We start from the raw sequence: 20,212 nt of genomic DNA, 5'->3' as shown, positions 1-20,212 counted from the left end.
CAGCTAAGGCAGGGGTGGGCAAACTTTTTGATTCGTGGGCCACATTGAGTTCTAACATTTGACAAATGGGCCGGAACAGGAGTAGATAGATGGCATGCTTTGAAAACATCACCTCATTGGGGGAAAAATACACATCTTGGGATATGGAGAAAACGTGCTTTAATTTCATTTTTTTTAAATGAAGAAAAGCATTACAATAAAATCTCTGACTTCGAAATGAGCCTTTAAACACTGAAAATCAAATAAATGAACATTTTATTTTAAAGCACTGAAAGTTCTGTTATCCTTCAGGATATCACATCACTCTCCTCCTAACTTTTTTTTTTTTTTTTTTCCAAAAACGGTAGGAGATGCAGATGTACTTGTCCTGTTCCTTTTATTCAATTTGTTTCCCCGGTGCCAAAAGTCAACAACGACCAGTGCAAGTTCGAAACAGTTGCAGCAAGTCAGTCTGTGAAGCGTTATATTTGATCTGCGCGCACTGTTCATTTTAACAACGTGCGTATCACGGAGACACACATTTTAATGGGAGCAGTGTTGTTGGTCTCCTTTTTTAGCCAGCGCATCAAAGTCTGGAGTTAGTTTTGTTGTGGCGATTCTCAGGATTGATCTGAGGTGTAGGTCTGTTAACTTGGATCTGTGGCTGGCTTTGTTGATGTTCATGACGCTGAATGTCTGTTCACACACGAAGGTAGAGCCGAACAAAGCCAACATCATCTGCGCTTTTCGCCTTAGATTTGGAAACGCGGCATCATTGAGTGAAGCATAGAAGTCATTTAGTTTCAGAGAGCTGAATTTCTCTTTTAAGGCAGGGTCGGACTGAAGGTCGATGAGTTCGAGCTGAAGCTCCTCTGGAGCTGTTTCGGGGTCTTGTGACAGAGGAAAGGCCACCAATTGAAGTGACTTGTCAATTTTATCGAAATCCAAAAACCGACGGCAGAATTCTCCGTGCAGTGCATCCAGTGACTCACTGTATTTCTTTACTTTTGCTCCGGCCTCTTTCAGTGTGGCTAGTGTAGGAAAATGAGTGAATGACTTGTTCAAAATCTGCCTGGAGAATAAAGCCAGCTTGGATTTGAAGGCTTTCACGTTTGTGTGCATGTCATGCACAAACTGCTCCTTCCCCTGCAGTTTCACGTTGAGCTCATTCAAGTGTGAAAATATGTCCGTAGCAAACGCGAAGTCACACATCCAGCTCTTGTTGCTCAGCTCAGGAAATTCATCAGTCTTCCCCTGCCGCTCCAAAAACATGCCAATCTCCTCTTTGAGCTCCCACACTCGTTGAAACACTTTGCCCAAACTCAACCAGCGGACACGGGAGTGATAAAGCAGGTCCTGGTGATCCGCATCAGTTTCCTCCAGGAACGCAATGAACTGACGGTGCTGAAGTCCCCGTGCGCGTATGAAATTGACAAGTTTCACCACAGGATTCACAACATGATTCAGCTGTAACACCGATTTACATAGAGATTCCTGGTGGAGGATGCAGTGGAGGAAAATCACATCCTGGTCAGGGCTTTCATCTTTCACTTTATTCTGGATTCTCCTCAGCAGGCCAACGTTTTTTCCCGTTAAATTTGGAGATCCATCTGTGGTGACGTTAACAAGCTTACTCCAGGGAAGCTTCATGTTTTCGATGGCAGCAGACACCCGTTCAAACAAGTCCTCTCCCCGTGTTTGTCCTTTCAGAGACTCCATTGTCAAAAACTCCTCCGTTATTTCAAAGGTTTCGTTGATTCCTCGGATAAAAATGAGGAGCTGAGCAGTGTCTTTGACATCATTGCTTTCATCCAGTGCTACAGAATAAAAAGTGAATGACTTCGCCTTTTTGTTTAATATGCTGGTGATATCTTCATCTATTAGTTCTACACGGCGAGTCACTGTCCGCCGTGATAAACTGATTTTCTCAAATTTGTCTTTGGTCTCCGGGCACAAAATACCTGCTGTCTCTACCATACATTCTTTTAAAAACTCGCCCTCTGACAGTGGTTTGCTGGCCTTTGCTATTTTGAATGAAAGCATAAAACTGGCCTTGGTACTTGATTCTTGAATGGCAGTTTGACGGTGAAAAAAACTTTGCTGAGCCTTCAAATTAGCTGCCAACTTCTCAGCAGCAGCTTCCCGTTCTTTTGTTGAGAGCTTGCTAGCATAATTTGTGTGCTTTGTGGCAAAGTGACGGCTAATATTATACTCTTTAAAAACCGCCACAGTTTCTTGGCATATCAGGCAAACAGCAGATGATCGGTGTACAGTGAAAAAATATTTAGTTGTCCACTCCTTTTTGAACACTCGACATTCTCTGTCCACTTTCCTTTTCTTGGGTCCGCTCATCTTCATAGAGGGGCGGTAGGTCACAGGGTAAAGTGCAAACGTGGAGTAATAGGCCTACGCCGCTTCACCTCAACAAAGCCAATATATCTAGAGTGCGCCATCTAGTGAGGAAACATCAGAATTGCAGGGGAAATAAAACATTAACAAGGTTAATTTATTACATTTTTTTTTCAAGTTTGGCGGGCCGGATCAAAACGTTTAACGGGCCGCACGTGGCCCCCGGGCCGTAGTTCGCCCATGCCTGAGCTAAGGTCTCCAACAATGCTAGTGTTAGCGGCGCTAATGGCTGCAGACAGGAAGATACTGCCAGCACCGGAAACGTGCTCGTCATCTCCGAGCATGAAGTAAGGAGAGCCTTCAAGAGAGTGAACACCAGGAAAGCAGCAGGACCAGACGGCATCCCAGGTCGTATCCTAAGAGACTGCGCATACCAGCTAGCTCCTGTGTTCACTGAGATATTCAACATCTCTTTATCTCAGTCGGTGATCCCCACATGCTTCAAAGAGTCCATCATTGTTCCTGTCCCGAAGAAACCCCACCCTGCTTCTCTCAATGACTATCGCCCTGTAGCCCTCACCTCAGTAGTGATGAAGTGCTTTGAACGCCTGGTCAGAGACTTCATCATTTCTTCACTACCAGACACACTGGACCCACTACAGTTCGCTTACCGTCCAAATCGTTCCACAGACGATGCCATCTCTCATCTCCTCCACACATCACTCACTCACTTGGACACTAGAAGGGGGAATTATGTTAAAATGCTCTTCATAGACTACAGCTCTGCATTTAACACCATAATTCCCTCCACACTCACCACCAAGCTGGAGCATCTGGGACTCAGCTCATCTATGTGTCAGTGGATCTCCAACTTCCTAACTGGCAGACCACAGGCAGTAAGGATGGGCGGACATGTCTCAGCCTCCACCACTCTCAGCACTGGAGCCCCCCAGGGGTGTGTTCTGAGCCCCCTGCTGTACTCTTTGTACACATATGACTGTGTGGCCACTACCAGCTCCACCACCATCATCAAGTTTGCTGACGACACCGTCGTGGTGGGCCTGATCTCTGATAACAACGAGACGGCCTACCTGAAGGAGATTAGGAATCTGGAGAACTGGTGCCAGAGGAACAACCTCCTTCTAAACGTCAGTAAGACAAAGGAGCTGATAGTGGACTTCAGCACTAAGCAGGAGAGGAACTACCAGACCCCCGTCATCAACGAGTGCCCAGTGGAGAGAGTGGACAGCTTCAAATACCTCGGAGTTCACATCACGCAGGACCTGTCATGGTCCTGTCACATCAACACCGTGGTGAAAGGCCCGACAGCATCTCTACCACCTCAGACGCTTGAGAGACTTCCAACTGCCCTCCATGGTGCTCAGGAACTTTTACTCGTGCACCATAGAGAGCATCCTGGCGGGAAACATCTTAACCTGGTTCGGGAACAGCACCATGCAGGACAGACGAGCTCTACAGAGGGTTGTGCGGTCAGCTGAGCGCACCATCCGCTCCGAGCTCCCTGACCTGCACTCAATCTACAGCAGGCGGTGCTGGACCAAGGCCAGGAAGATCGTGAAGGACCTCAGCCATCCCAACAACAGACTGTTCTCTCTGTTGAGGTCAGGAAAGCGATTCCGCTCCCTGAAGACCAACACAGAGAGACTGAGGAGGAGCTTCTTCCCTCAGGCGATATGGTCTCTCAATCACACCACCACACAGTACTGACCCACACATATGGTTCTTACACACACACTGGACTTTCTGGACTTTGGTTTTGCACAACACTGGTCACTATATTCTTCATTTCCGGTTAATACTTGTACAGCTGCTGTTATTGTGTATATATTTATTTATATTTAGATTTCTTCATACATTCTTATATAGTTCTATATTGTGTATTGTGTATTTTGTTGTAGAGATGGACCGATCCGATATTACGTATCGGTATCGGTCCGATACTGACCTAAATGACTGGATCGGATATCGGAGAAAAATAAAAAATGTAATCCGATCCATTAAATATCACGAAAGCACCTCACAAAACTTGCAACACGCCATAACTCACCTCAGAACGTTAGCATGTCGGAGCAGTATGCATCACGTGATAGAGCGGCTGTGGCATGCGGGACCTGTGGTCTGGATAGCATTTGGAGCTTCGCTAGCAACCTGGCATTTCATCTCCGACAAAGTTATCCCCGAGAGAAGTAAAGCAAGTGTGTAAGTCCATCTCTGAATGTTTGTAAAGCATTCCTGCGTTAAGCTTAACGAGCGACTGCCTCTCGCTCTCCGGCTGCTACTTCAATCGTGAAACTGCTTAAATGATCAGCTGATCGGCTTTTCTGTCGCGAGTCTGTCTTTGTTTTTGGCCCACTTTGCACCAGAAAGAGGAAACCAGCGGCTGAACAACAGCAGCACGTTTAAGCTTGATCAGCTGTTGTTAGAATTTATTTAATATTACTTTCTACTCGAGGATCTTTTTCTACGTAGCTGACGCTGGTAACTGTGCAGGGGCGGATCTAGCAAAGTTTAGCCAGGGGGGCCGATAGGGCATTAACTGGGAAAAGGGGGCACAAAGACATACTTTTCTTTCTTATTCTCATTTAAAATGTCTAGCTTTTAATAAATAATTATCTGACACACAAAGTTTTAATTTGATGTAAAATGAATAGAAGTCAATTACTGTATATAGTAACTATTAAGTCTAATATATATACCCTAGTAAGCTATAGTACTTTTTCCTTTGGGAAGGTACCATCTGTGCAGTCTGCAATTTTGTTGAAGAAAGATGTTGAATCTATTTAATATTTCTTGAAAAATAATTGATTTCTGTGCATTTTTTTTCACACTGCATCAAATTAAGGTTGATTACATCGATTAAGCATCATGAGGTGGCGCGTGAGGGGTGGTTCCCTATTTTTTATTTATTTATTTTTGTTGTTGCTGGGAGTTGGAACCCTATTAGTTAGGTTGCTTAATATTTACGCTAAGTACTCTTTAAAATACCAGAATAGGGAGGATGGTGTAGGTCTAAGTTTATTAGATTGATCAGTATTGCTGAACTATGAAATATTTTTTTTGTATACAGGTATAACAGAATAGCTTTAGTGTAGTTGTTGTTTTAAACTTGAGTATGAACTTGCAGACTTGCAAAATGCAGCAAGATATTTTAAAAAACAGTTTTGTTGATTAAAAAACACTGTATCGGATTCATATCGGTATCGGCAGATATCCAAATTTATGATATCGGTATCGGTCATAAAAAAGTGGTATCGTGCCATCTCTATTTTGTTGTACAGTTATTTTATTTTCAACTTTAATTTATATATTTATCTTTATCTTATTCTTCCCAGTTAAATTTACCCTTCATTCTAATTTGTGTTGTACAGTTATTTCATTTTTAACCTTAATTTATATTTTATTCCTTCCTAGTTAAATTTACCCTTTTTAATTTTTCATATTTATTTCCTATCTTATTCATAGCCTTTTCCTTTTTTGTTTTCTTTAGGTCACGAGCAGTTGTCCAAGCATTTCACTACATATCGTACTGTGTATGACTGTGTACGTGACAAATAAAATTTGAATTTGAATTTGACATAGCAACAAGCTGCAGCCACGCTGAGTCTCTATTTCAACCCACACTGAAAGTTCGGACTTCAAAGTTTTTAAATTTTAATTACAGGCCAGTAAATCCAGAGTTATGATAATATAAATAAGCCCCGCTTTTTTCTAAATACTGTCCTGTTTTAAGCTTTTTCTAAGGACAGCGCGAAAACAGTAAAGAAAGCAAAAAAAGCCACCTCTTTCCTATCGGTGGAAAAATGCACCATGTCGACCAATTAGAAAAAAAGTAAACATGTGGGATTTGGTTGTTCAGGAAGAGGGAAAAGTTTTGGGAGTGACGAGACAGAGCGAGCGAGTGTGTGTGTGTGAGAGAGAGAGAGAGAGTTTTTAAGTGTGGGAGATTTGTGACGTTTACTGTGGAGTGTATACTTAGTGTGTTGTGTTGTCTTGTGTAGCTGTTCTGTTGTGTAGTCGTTTTGTTTTGTGTGTCAGTGAGGGCACTAATGAATGTCACAGAGGCACATTGCAATGTAAACACTGTCACTGCGTAGAAAACCAGCGGAGTGATACACCTCCTCTTGTCAGGCCTGCAGGTTTATCCCTGTGCTGTTCTCCTCTGTCTTTTGGTGGACAAACTTTTTTTTTTTTTAACTGCCACACGTCATTTGTGGGGCATCTTATTGCAACACCGGATTGTTCTCTCATTTTAGTTTCAGTAATATTTTTAAATGGTTGTACAAAATGAAAAAAAAAACGGCAGGTGTATTGGCTGCATTTTTAGATAAATAGTTGTATATGTTTACAAAATGTACAATTTATATTTGCATTTCAAGTTATAAAAATTTACTCAACATGTCTGTTTTGTTTTTTACAGTAAAAAGGATTTTAAGTTCTTTGTGTGATTTCAGATCAGTAATAGTACTATTAATAGTAATAGTAGTACTAATGCAGTATGTCAGTGAAAAAAAACAACTGAATTCAGTTGAGCTGAAAAGAATGATACCAAACAAGCCAAGGAGGAAAAAATAAAATGAAACAATCTGAGGGTGAAATACAAACGGTTGTATTTCAGACCTCAGTGGGTTAATCCAACAAATCATGGAAAATTAGGTTTAAATTTTTGTTCATGACAGTGCAGATTTCTGACATTTTGTGTAATTTAAGCATGTAACAATTTGATTGTTTTCTAACAAAAAACAGTGTGAAACTTAAGTTAGACTTGTCGTTGTAAATAAACCACCCCATGTTGTGTAGGTTTCTGGATTTTATACTTATTGGGCTACATATTTATTTATTATACAGTACATAACATCACAACTCACATGTTTTATGTAACTAAAGTGTGTAATTATGTGGAGTACAGACAATAATTAAGTTATAGACTATATTTATATGAAAAACGTGTATACTTACTGCATTTGAATCATTTTAATCATATGTAACCACCTGCATATGTATTTGGGGGGGGAAAGGCTTTGATTTTGCCACCCCATTTGATTTCTTTGCCACCCTCACGCCACCCTAAGAAAATTTCTCTAGACCCACCCCTGATCATCTGATGGAACTGCAGGAGAGATGGCTAATGTGCACATCAGACAGATTTAACACTAAATGGTATTTAGCCTGTCAGCTGCCTAGTACAAACAATGTTGTTCAATGATGTTAGTTTGTGCAAATGTGAGAATCCTGCCTCCCACATGTTCAATTCCAGCAGCGAGAGCATGTCTGAATTCGACTACCGCTTGCTGTGTGCTACATGTGAAAGAAAAATGATTTAATAATGTCCCATCCTGATTCTCTCGACATTATCTTGATATTATTGTGCATATTTACACATGTATATTATTTTTTCCAGCAAGTCCACAAAATATCCCTGCATGACAACAAATTGCTGCTGTTCTTAAAACTTCTTCTTGGGTTTTGATCCGTTTTTGTGCATGTTTTGATTTATTCGTCCTCACATCCTCTCTTTTTTTCTTTTACGTTGACAGATCATACCATTAGTGTGCCTTTAGCATCTCTGCCAACATCCTGTCCCTCAGGAGCAGGACTGGGAAGGCAGTATTCATATTTATGGAGCTCAACAGAATTCTGTGATACACTGCTAAAGAAAAAAAGATGAGTATCTAAACCTAAAAGTAATAAATAATATAGTAGCTGTACAGAAACAGTCTGTCGAGGTTCCAGGTTCTCTGCTGTGTAGCTGTGCCAATCCTCTGCAGCATAATGCTGAACAAATCATTGGGGCTTGTGTCAATACCTCTAGTCCTTCTCCTTTCCATATTTGTACATGTTCGTGGATGATGTTACCCTACAGAATCAGCAGAGTACAGTTTGTAAGAGTCTGTGTCGCTGAACTTAGATGTTAGCAGTTAACTCCGACCTCATACCCTTAAAAAGCACCTAACCTGACCGAGTAATTAGGGTGGCTAAAACTAATCAAACAGCCCATTAAAGAAAAAGTAAGCAGTGCTTTAAAAAAGTAGCTGAAACAGATGAGCCATGAAAGACACATGAAGCTACTATTACATACTGGCAGCACCAGTCAAGTGACAACTATGCGCTAGAAGGCAGTGGAAGCGGCTTAAAGACAATATGCATGAGACTGATAACTAAGAACACCCATTTAGTGAGTTGACAACATTTGAAATGGGGTTCCTATACACCACACACCTATGTGCACTCACTGTACACTTTATTGAGTACACCTGTCAAACTGCAAATATCTAATTAGCCAATCACATTCAAGCAACTCAATGCATTTAGGCATGTAAACATGATCAAAATGGCCTGCTGGGGTTCAAACTGAGCATCAGAATTTGGAAGAAAGGTGATTTTAATGACTCTGAACATGATTGTTGGTGCCAGATGGGTTAGCGAAAAGTTGTTGATCTACTGGAATTTGCCGACACGACAATCTCTAGGGTTACAAAGAATGATCGGAAAAAAGAGAAACTATCCAGTGAGCTTGAATCAAATGCAGCCTACAATAGCAGAAGACCACACTGGGTACCACTGCTATCAGCTAACAAAAGCTTCAACAAAATTAGACAGTGGAGGACTAGAAAAATGTTGCCTGCTCTAAATAGTTTAAATCTGCTACTACATTAAGACGGCAGGGTCAGAATTTGGCATAAACAATATGAAAGCATGATCTTTGCAGTATTAAGCCTGCCTTGTATCAGTGGTTCAGCCTGCTGGTTGTTGGGTAATAACATGGGGAATCCCATGACACAGTACCAAGTGAGCATTGTTTAAACCCCATGTCATGGACATGTCGGCAACATTGTTGCAACCTTGTTGGTGACATGTCCACACCTATGACCACAGCATACCCATCTTCTGATGGTTTTTCCTGGGTTTTTCCCAAGTCTGCCCTTGACAAAGAAATATCTTGTGTAAAATCTTGTACCTGTGCTGTGACTGCTGTTTTTCTCCAGTCTTTCTTTAAGTATCTGACTCAGCTAAAAGATAAGTTCTTCAGGCTCTTCTCACATACATTTCTAAAGAAAAATGGGTAAAAATCTGGTCAGGACCTTGGTCAAAGCTATTGTTTCTCACATGACACACACAGCAAGAGAAATCTGCATCAGCGCAGTTCTAATGGACATACTTTGTTATTCCTGCCAAAACAAGCCCAGGAGGTACAGACCTCCAGTCAGGGAGGCAGAAAACAGTCAACATCCTGCATGACAAATAACACTTTCTCATCTTTTTGCTTCTAGTATCTTTTAATTAATGGCACTTGGCACAGAGAGTAATTATCTAATAACTACAGACTACACATGATTTCAAGTGATGAGCAGTCTTTTTTCTCTTTATTTTTAAATTTCCTTAGTTCTTTACTGTCTGTGAGACATTGCACTAATTTGTGGCGATGGCAGGGGACAGACAGCCAAATGTCTTCAGATGTCAGATGGCCTTGCTAACACTGCTGCTTTGATTGCTGAACACCAAATGCGCTTTTTCAGGAACTCTACTTTCCAGTTATTTGTGAAGTTTTCCACTGTGATTTGTGATTTTTTTCCTTTTGTTTACAAAGATGCATCTACCTGATTGTAGTAAGTAAACAGCACCTTAATTTTATAATTATATGTGAAGCGGAAGACAACAACATGTACTCCACACACTTTTCTCTTTTCTGTTTGTCAGAAGCTAGCTCACCAAGCTATGTGTCATATTTCATTTTACTCGTCTTCACTGACTGAAAGGTTTGGCACAAATACACTATCATGATGCTTACACAACTTTGTATAAACATTTATCAGTCAATAATCTGATACATCTATGTGATTATCAATCATTTCATTAGCATATTGTAGCCAGTAATGCAAATTCACACACATATAGATATATCACTGGTCAGTTTGATTAAGCTAGTTTGCTAGTTTTAGTTGCTCCCTTGTTTATAAGAGGTCACCAGACTACACCAGATGCCCTTCATGACAGAACATCAAAGGGATTTGTTTCTTCTCCCAGAATCACACCGATGATCGTGTGTTAGGCAAATTTGTCATCTGCATTGGGGAAAACTCTTCTTTGATGTTTATTTCAGCCAAACTATTCCGATGTTTTCAAAGATATGTTTCCATATATGAGAGTGAGACCAAAGGTGATGGATGTCATTATTCACAAAGAGCTTCCTGCACTATAATTGTCATGTTCATGACCTTACTTGCTGAAACAAATAGTTCCCTTGTATCACCTTGCCATGCCACCAGATTTTATGTACTGTACAGCTCTGATACAAACCCTGAGAATGATAATCCCATCAATGAAACAACTGCATTTAAAGCACTGCATGCAGAATAGTGCATGCAGAATGAAACCCAAAGGTATTAAATGTGTTTATGTCTTCACAAAAGCAGTTCCTAATGAAATTGAATATGTACTCATAGCTTATATTTAGATTTTCAATTCAATTCAATTGTCAATTCCACCTTATTTATACTGTGCAAAATCAGAACAGCAGTCACCTGAACATGGTTTATTTTGCCAGGCAGAGACAATATAACAAAACCCCCTCTGAACAAGGACATGGCAGCATAAAAATTATGGCAAGAGCAGGTTTTCTTCAGAAAGGTGAACAGCATATAAATTCATACAAATACATACATTATGGAAATTACTTCATATCAAGGGACTTACACTATTATTTGTGTTACACCAGATATCAACATCCCCATTGAGAAGTCATAATCTCACACAATTTCCCACACCCCATCTGAAGTCTACTCTCCAGATAACAAAACACAATGCGCATGTCAACTTTCAAAAAGCAGCTCGACTCTCCTCAAGACCCTAAAAGTAGACAAAACAAATATTGCCACACCTAAGACGAGCTCCAAAAGGTTCCATCATATCTGACCATATTCAGTTTCTCACTGGATATTGAAATCTCAACAAATACAGGGATAACCCAGAAAAATCCATTTCCCTGACCACTTACACTCGTGCAATGAACACTAAAACTCCTTAAGTGACTTTAAGACTTGACTTTTTGGCCAGTGCCAAATGTGGCAATGAGGGTGGGTTTTAATCAAAGAAAGCATGAAATTTGTTTTCAGTGCAGGTGATAGGACATCAGGAGCACATGGACATTGCCCAGGGGCCTGAGGGTCATTTTGGCCTGCCGAGCACTTAAGCAGATAATATAAAAGCAGGAAAGAGTAGACGGGTGCCTCAGAATGCACCGATCAGGCTCAACTCCATCACACCCCAGAGACGCACATGCATGTGTACACAAAGCTTATCTCTCTCTTCTCAACACATAGTGTTGGACAAGTCCCTGGTGTAATGAGTGCTCAAAGAAATGTTGGAAGTGAGAGAGAGAAAATCATTTATTTTTAAAAGAGAATGATGGAGCTAAATGCTGAAATGTCAGTCAGAGACCAGGCCAGTCAAGGAAAACAATAAAAACTACCTAAAGCACAATTGTCTGTCTTTACCACCCACCACTCATATATTGTGTGTCATTCATTTTCCCAAAATAGACAAAATCAACATCCCATAGGACTGTTTTTTTTTTAGTTTTTTTTTTTTTAATAATAGACATCTGTAATATCACAACACATAAGTGGCTGTGAATGGAGTCAAATTCCCAGCCTGAGTTACTGTTTCAATCCATCCCTGAGCAGTTAATCTGGTTTTAGTCCTGACCTGAGGCATCGCAGTCAGACCTGGTAACTGTGGACTCTTTAACTGAAAATTTCTCTTTGGTCTCTGAATCATAGCCTGAGACCTAGCTCTCATCACCGGTGATGATCTTCAACACAAAGTCAGATCAGTCTGACAGAAGTTGATGATGGCTCTCATAGTTGTGCAACTGTAAGTCGTGCAGACGTGTCTCCTGGGGAACAATCTAAAAATAACAGACTGGCTGGAAACTGTCAAGGGGTGCACAAAGATACAACTTTGAGGAAGCCAAAGTTAAGTCAAGAGATGTTTTTTTTTTTTTTATTTGTTTTAGAGGCAGTTGTTTCACTTCATTTTTTAAAACTCACTTTATATATTGTTTTTATTTACTCTGTACGATGTTTTGGCAGCTTTATGAGCTGAGATTTGCAATTTCATGTCTCTATTTTCTGTCAACATTTATAAAAAATAACAGTCAATAAGTGAACAAGCACAAGTAAGTATAATACTTTATTTAACAAACACTCAAGAAAAGATATAACCATACTTTACCCTTACAGAAAGATGCAGTTATAATAATTTCTTTCTAAAGGGCTAATCAGGGTAACTGCTACAGGGATGAAAGATCATGTTCAAGGAGGAAGAGAGAAGATAAGAGTGCTCAAGGACAGACTGTTTGAAAGGTACTATTTGAAGTTATTGATTTTAACTGCCTGTTTGAATGACCTTGTTGTGCCGTCGCATCCAAGAAGGAAGTGGTCATCACAGGATGCAGATCCCCATGTATGTTAAGTATAACAAATTTAATTAAATGATTCATCTCAGCAATTTTTTTTTGTCAGCCAGCACACCCTCTGACACTTTAATATCAACATCTTTCTCCACTTTGTTTATTTAACTGACCTCTCATCAAATAAATTTCTTATTCTTTGCCCACCTTTTGTGTATATCTCTCTCAGTTCACCATTACTTTGCCACATTGAGGGGAAAGGTGATTTCATTGTAATATATAACAGAATAGGGCAAGCCATAGAAGCATTAGTCTAACATATCTTGCAGCAGCAGAGCAAAATCCATATTTCTGACATGGTTGTCTCCAATGGAAAATAGACCTGAAACCCTTTGGTGCCACATTCTCTCAGTTCAGCTACATTTGTCATGGAAAGTGCAGCAGTGCAGTCTTGCAAGGCCGGCCATATCAGTGAGTGTGTTTGCAGTTGTACATCTGGAGTCAAATGTGGCTGATTTTAGCCCAAGTATGGGTGGAAAGGGCTGATTGGATATTTTATGCAACACCTGGAGAAAGCGGTACAACATAAAAAAAAGAGAACAAACCTATTCCATGCCAGCTGTCTCCCAACAGATTTCTTTACCTTAATCGTATATCTAATTGAATTTCACGGTGCTCTGTACTTGGTGCAGCATGTTTGAGCAGCTGACAACGGCAATATTGCGGAATCGTTTCATGCAGTCACCATGTGGCTAATCACAAAATGTGAGTAATCACTCATGTATATATCTTTCTACGTAGCACTCATAATTCTTATTCTCATGTATATATCTCATGTATATCGCATGCACATATCTTTCTTTCTACATAGCACTTTAATTCTTATTGTCTGCACTGAAGCACCGCAGCAATTTCCTAATGTTGTAAACCTCAACATCTGGCAATAAACCCATTCTGATTCTGATTCTGAATTACATTTTATCTGGTTTATTATCAGTGTTTCAGTCTTGACCCATGCAACACTGCATCATAACCATACACAACATCAAAGATCTACTATTGCCATGTAAGAAATACTGGTGTAAGTTAGACTTCGGCTACCTTATAGTATTGGAATTAAAGAAGTGGATTCTCACAAGTCAAGACTCTTGTTTTTATCATAATTATGAGATAACTTCAAGTTGTGATGGTGCGTGGGAAACAGAGGAAACTGGAGAGTACAATCGCAGAATCAGCTTTGTTGACGAGCTTATTAAGTAATTGGGTTCCAGCTCTTTATTTGTTCTCAATGTAGGTAACAAAATAGACAACAGGCTTTACTGACAATAGTAACATGGCACAGACAAGAACAGCACATATAGCATGTTTATATATAAGGTGCAGACTTCAAAGACGTTTGAATAAATCATGGAATAAATAAGAGATCGATTACTTGTTATTTTATATACAGTTTATACATGTGGACTGGCTATAAATATACAGTATATAGACATGTACAGAAAAGCTGGTCCGGCAACAATACCTGATCACATCTTAAAGACTGCTTAGGTAAACACTGACTCTCATCATCATGAAGTCCTGGTCATGCCACACATATGAGCCCTCCTTCCTCTGTCCCCGGACCATTTTAGTTTTCATATCAGGCTAACTGGTCAATACTCTTCTTCTGTCCTCCTCATCCCTTGCCCTAGACATGAAACATCCTATGTTGGACTGCTGTTCATAGATTTTAGCTCAGCATTTAATACACTGATCCCGATGAAGCTTATACACAAACTGGACCAGCTGGACCTGTACACCTCTCTCTTTAACTGGCTGCTAGACTTCCTCAGTGAGACACCACAAGAAGTTCTGGTCAGCAACAACATCAAGCACCATTATGCTGAGTACTGTTGCTAAGGGGACTAAGCACTCAAGTATGTGTGCTTCGTCCCCTGGTCTTCACTCTGCTGACCCATGATTGCACTCCACACTACAACAATAATATCTTTAATAAATTTGCAGATTAGACAACTTTTGTGGTCAACTTAAGAGCAATAGTGAGACACATATAGAAGCAAGGTGAATCAACTGGCCATGCGGTACAGTGACAACAATTTCTCCTTAAATGTGGAGATTATCAGTGATTTCAGAGTGCACCCAGCATTCCCTCGCTCACGATCGGTGGTTCTGCTGTGGAGAGCACCAAATCTTTGGGTGTGCACATCACACTCCTCTCCTGGACACACAGCACTGCATCACTGGCCAAGAATGCAAAGCATGCTTCTACTACTCCTGCAAACTGAGAAGAGCGAGGGCCCCAGTTACCCATCATGTGCTCCTTCAACCGAGGCACTGCTGAAAGCATACTGACCAGCTGCCTCACTGGGTGATTTGGAAACTCCTTTGCCGCCAACCACAGAACCCTGCAGCGCATAGTAAATACAGCAAGAGAAATCACTGGTGCCTCGCTCTCCTCCCTCCTGGACCTTTATAACACGCACCAAGCCTGCCAAGCTATCAGTATTGTGTGCTAGTCCACCCACCTTTCATACAACTTTTCCAGTCCCCTGCCTTCAGGGAGAAGGTCCTGGAGCCTCCATGACTCCTCCAGCAGACTGAGAAACAGCTTTATCCAACAGGCTGTCAGGATATTGAACTCCCTTTCCTCTCTACCAGCTCCCCATTCTCAAGAAGACTCACACGCACACACTCACAACAGCCACTTCACTTTACATAAAGAATATTACTGCATCGGCTGTACGGACACTGCAACCAGTTTTTAGGGATTTAATATTTTATAATATTGGCTGTATATATCAATAACAATAATTGTATATAATAGTTAAATAAATCTTTTGAGCTTGTGTACTGTACTCTTATTTCCATATTGGTATCACATAATTTTATAGCTCTCTATTTTGCTTAGTTTTATTTTTGATTCATTCTTGTTCTACATCAGGGGGAAGTGGCATTTCGATCTAGCGTATGTAATGTACATCTTGTAGCATTGACAATAAAGTTTCCTTTGACTTTCTGTTCTTCACCCGACTTTTATTTTTTTGCAAATTGTTCCACTGAATGACAGGGTCAAATTATTCTCCTCTTCAGACAGTCAGAGTAACCCTGAGAGTTTGGTGCATTAGCAGTTTCTTTCTTTACATAAGTATTTGTCTGGTTTTGCTTCTGCCTGCTTCCTTCCTTGCTATTTTTATTGCAGCTTTTTTTTTTAAATTTCAGTCTTTTCTATTGGTCTCCCTTGTCACTTTTCTGTCCTTTTCTTTGTTTCTCTCAATCCTTGCAGAGCTCTCAGTGTACTAATGAAAGAATGAGTGATGTGGGTGTTAGCTTGGAGATGGAGCCTGTCATATCTTTGCCAGTTATCTGGAGGGCTTGCCTCGGGCCAGGCTCACCTCGACCACAAAGGCTGTTACCGCCAGAGCGTTTCGTTCATGCTGAGATGGCACATAGATGTAACTAAGGTACAATGTATTCATACATATGCACATACTGACTACACACACACGCGCACACTCCTCCCATCCTGCTGTTGACACTGACAGACTGATGTTTGCCGGTGTCTCAGGGAGTGGGAGTCAGAACAATACTCTGTAATTGAATCCCTGTTGCCACTGTGTACCTTCCTCCCTCTTCCTCATTGTGGCAACAATCTCTTACATACAGTCAATCTCTCTTGAAGAGTGTTTGCTTCTTGCATGTCTTTGATTTTCTGTCTAAATCACCTTTTTACATGCTCCTCTCTACCTGTCCCCTTTCCAACCCACTCTTCTCCTTTTCCTTAAAAAGTAGTGTTCTTCCTGTGCATGCTTTTCATAGATTCCAAAGGATAGAACACAGAGGAGTTCAGCGTCTTGGTTGGGTAACTGTATTTAAATCATTGTGATCCTTTATATTATGCAATTTCTGAGTACAATATACAAATATACAAATTGTCATATGTTTGTTTGCATGCTTGTATCCTCTCCCTGTGTATCCTTTGTGCACTGACTGACACCTCAACCAGTCGATCTCCTCCATGCCTCATCGCTTTTCATTGTTTTCCTGTACGTTTGACTGACATGTCATCCTCAAAAGATGTTCGCATCGTCTAGGCACTCTAGATTGGACACGCTTGCGTGATCCCAGCCGGAGCTGCGTTTGAAGAAAGACAGGCAGTTTGGTTCTGGTTTATTTATAGTCTCCCATACTTGTTCACACTCTGCAGACTATGTTTTGATTAGACGCCTCACATGGGGAGATCAGGGCCTCAGTTGTCTCACATTATCTGTAATATTTGTTGCAGTGTTCCAAGATTGCTGAGGTGTAGCAAATCAGGACAAGTCATATAATTTCTTCAGAAGTTTTTCCTTATTGACAAAAAGCACTAAAGCACAAACATAACTCCAGTGCATGCCATATTGCAATGGGACAAACCACGCAAAATGAAATACGTCATTGCAGTTAGGAACTATATAGAGCTATAAAAAGAATAAATAAATTAAAAAAAACATTGCAAGTAGGCCACGGACATATAGACGGTAGACGGGGCCTGAATTTTCAACATCCTCATTCACTTCACTTCAGAATATGAAGTGTCAAGGGAGATTAATCCAGGTCAGTCCCAAGATGCTGAAAGATAGTACTGAGCCTCATTAAAGAATATTTGCTGAAATTTAACTGAACTCCCAGGAAATTACTGCCAGGTTTGTAGTCTTTTTTATTTTTTTGTAGATCATCCCTGCAGCATTTTGCTGTGGATGGTGATTGGTTAGAAAGTCCACCCCTCTGGTCAAGAAGGAAAAAATAATAATCTTGATAGATTACGATGAAATGTTTCCCAGGGACATCTCCACAATATGGACTATCATCACATTATGATTGCTATTCCCATCAGGTCAAAATTCCACTTTTTTTACTTTGCTGTGGTAAACTGTGCCAGCTACGAAATGTTTTTATAAACTAGTTATTTTCATGCATGTACTGTAGCTCTGAACTTTCCAATAGATTATCTGATAGAGGTACAAAAGTACCCAATCAAAATGTTTTGTGTCACCCACATTTCAAAAAGGAGAGATAATTTGGAAGAACTGAGACTGATTTATTATGATACAGAATTCAGCTGTGCTATTTGGTGATTAGACTCTGATGACCCAACATAGTAGAGCAGAAATTATAGGAATTTCTGGGGTCTGGATGCTGGTTTCACAGTTTCTGCGTTTTGAGATGCTGTGAGTTGATGTTTCTTTTTAGATTGTGAGAATGGTTTATGTTTTACTTTTATTCCTTGTCTCTCTGGTGAATAGGGTTGTCAGCTTCTTTATTATTTATTGTTACCGTTCCTGTAGCCTGTTTGTATTTTGCCTGTTTATTGAAGTCCTGCATTTTAAGTTATCCTTGGGCTTGAGTTTCTGTATTCCTTGGTTAGCCTGTATTTAGTTATTATTTAATTATTTCGATTGTTATGTCTTTCATTTTCAAGTTTTGTTTATTTCACATTTTGTATAATTTCTTCTGTTTTATTTAATAGCCTAGTTATTTGGGTCCAACCTGATATCAACTCGAAGCGTGTTATAGACCCACTGGTCCAACATGTGGATGTCACGCATGGCCTCTCCAGATGTGAAATGGACGTACATGTTTAAGTTGCAGTGCCACATGACAGATGGTTGGATCTACACTGTTTGCCCTGATCTTTCTTTTTTACATCGTTTGTTGAGGCTTTTCTTGTTAGTTTTAATTACTAATGATATTTGCTTTAGTTGGTTCCCTTTTGTGTTCTTTTTTGTTTCAGTCTCAACTGTGTTTTTGTCCTTTGCCTTTCTATTTTCATCTGTCTAGTAATTCTGTCCTCCCCTTTGTCAAGTTAACCCTTGTTCCCCGATTGCTTGTATCATCCCGTTTTATTCTGGTAACTGTTATTCTCTGTCTTGTGTTACATTTTATTTCCCTGACTTCATTATGCCTAGAGTTTCTAGCTTTGCACCGCCCCTGCGTCTCTCCTCTTCTTACCCTGAATATTGTCTCTGGCTGTCTCGTCCCTCATGACTTTGAGCCCTGGTTCTGTGTATCCCTGTTCTGAGTTCCCCTGTGTTTCAGTATTTCCTGGCATTTCAATACTGTTATTCAGGTCCCCATTTGTTTCTGCATTTTTAGACTAATCATCATTAAAATTCTCAGTTTGGGTTTACTGCTGCTTCCTGTACTTTGTGTTTAGCTCACATATCTCCATTTCACAGCTGGAGGTGGTGAAGATAAAAATGGAGGCTTGGGCGGGACTTTGAGAGACCAGGTTGAGGCAGAGATGGACAGAGGATGGTTGTATGAATGAGAGTCTAAAATGGAGACTGGGAGAAGAGTATAGGGCTTTGGAGTTGACGTCACGCCGCAATGCATTGTGGGAGCGCAGCTCCATTTTCGGGGTCTACGAATCAAAACAAACACACTGTGTTGGAACGACGACGACAAGAAACATGCTTAAAAGCAGCTCAAAAGAAAACGGACGGTATAGAGACCGATTGCGTCCAGAGGCGAAGCAGCGGTACTTGAAAAAAAATAGAGTGCATCGCAAATCTGGACCCATTTGAAATATGGCAGTGGAGTAAAGACCCAGACGACTTACCGCCACTGTCCTACCCCGATATCTTCACGTATCTTGTTTGTGGAGTAAGCGCTTACACAGCGAACCAGTTTCGTAATTACAAGTCACTGGAGGCGCACATCCAATTTACAAATGGCTAGGTGCAAGATTTGGCTATTTTCAAGCCGCCAAACTCTGAGTACGTCGTCAAAGTAAGTCAGCTGGAGTGCACCGAGTGAAATAGCCATTTTCCACCCCCCCACCATAATTAATGTTACACATTTATCATTTAACTGCTAAAATATCGTTATCATATTATATGCCCATAATTGTAAAGTACATGCAAGTTAACACATTGATAATCGGGTAAATTATTAACGCCAATTTGTGTCCTTCCTGTCTCATTTCATTTATTGTCTTTACATCAACCAATCAAGTCACTCCATTCTATGTTTGATCGCAATTTCTATAACTTCTGAGACCACCAACGATGATATTATTCAGCTATAAAGTGTGATGTGAACATATTTAGAACTTACCGGAATGAAAATGTCTTGAGCACACCAACTGATATCTGGAGACGTAACCGAACTTGATATCAGCTCGTCTCACGGCTGCTATCCAGGCTAGACGCCTTCGTTTGGTAATATCCGATACATGAGCTCCTTCATGTTGCTTCCAGGTTGGGAAAGCATAAAAAGACAATCCAAACTTATTCCCGTGCCGGTCGTAAGATCGAACATTGCAGCCGACCGCACAGCAAGTACGAACCATGGCTATGCTTTCGCTCCTTACTTAGACCCCCAAAATGGCGGATCGGGCCAAAATCCTTTCCACGCCCACCCCCGTGACATCACGCTCCAAAGCCCTATTGATATTTAAAATAAGCAGAATGGAGG

General features: G+C 40.6%; 1 pseudogene; it reads right to left on the bottom strand.

Moving 5' to 3' along the window:
• Positions 1-522: 522 nt before the first annotated feature.
• On the bottom strand, positions 523-1,956 carry LOC146624475 (general transcription factor II-I repeat domain-containing protein 2 pseudogene; annotated as a pseudogene).
• Between the last annotated feature and the right edge of the window lie 18,256 nt (positions 1,957-20,212).

The sequence above is a fragment of the Diplotaxodon limnothrissa genome, linkage group LG10, assembly GCF_057381915.1.
Source record: "Diplotaxodon limnothrissa isolate DT_005_m linkage group LG10, D_limnothrissa_male_GT1.1, whole genome shotgun sequence".
In the NCBI taxonomy this organism is placed as follows: Eukaryota; Metazoa; Chordata; class Actinopteri; order Cichliformes; family Cichlidae; genus Diplotaxodon; species Diplotaxodon limnothrissa.
This window is presented reverse-complemented; position numbering and strand designations above follow the sequence as displayed.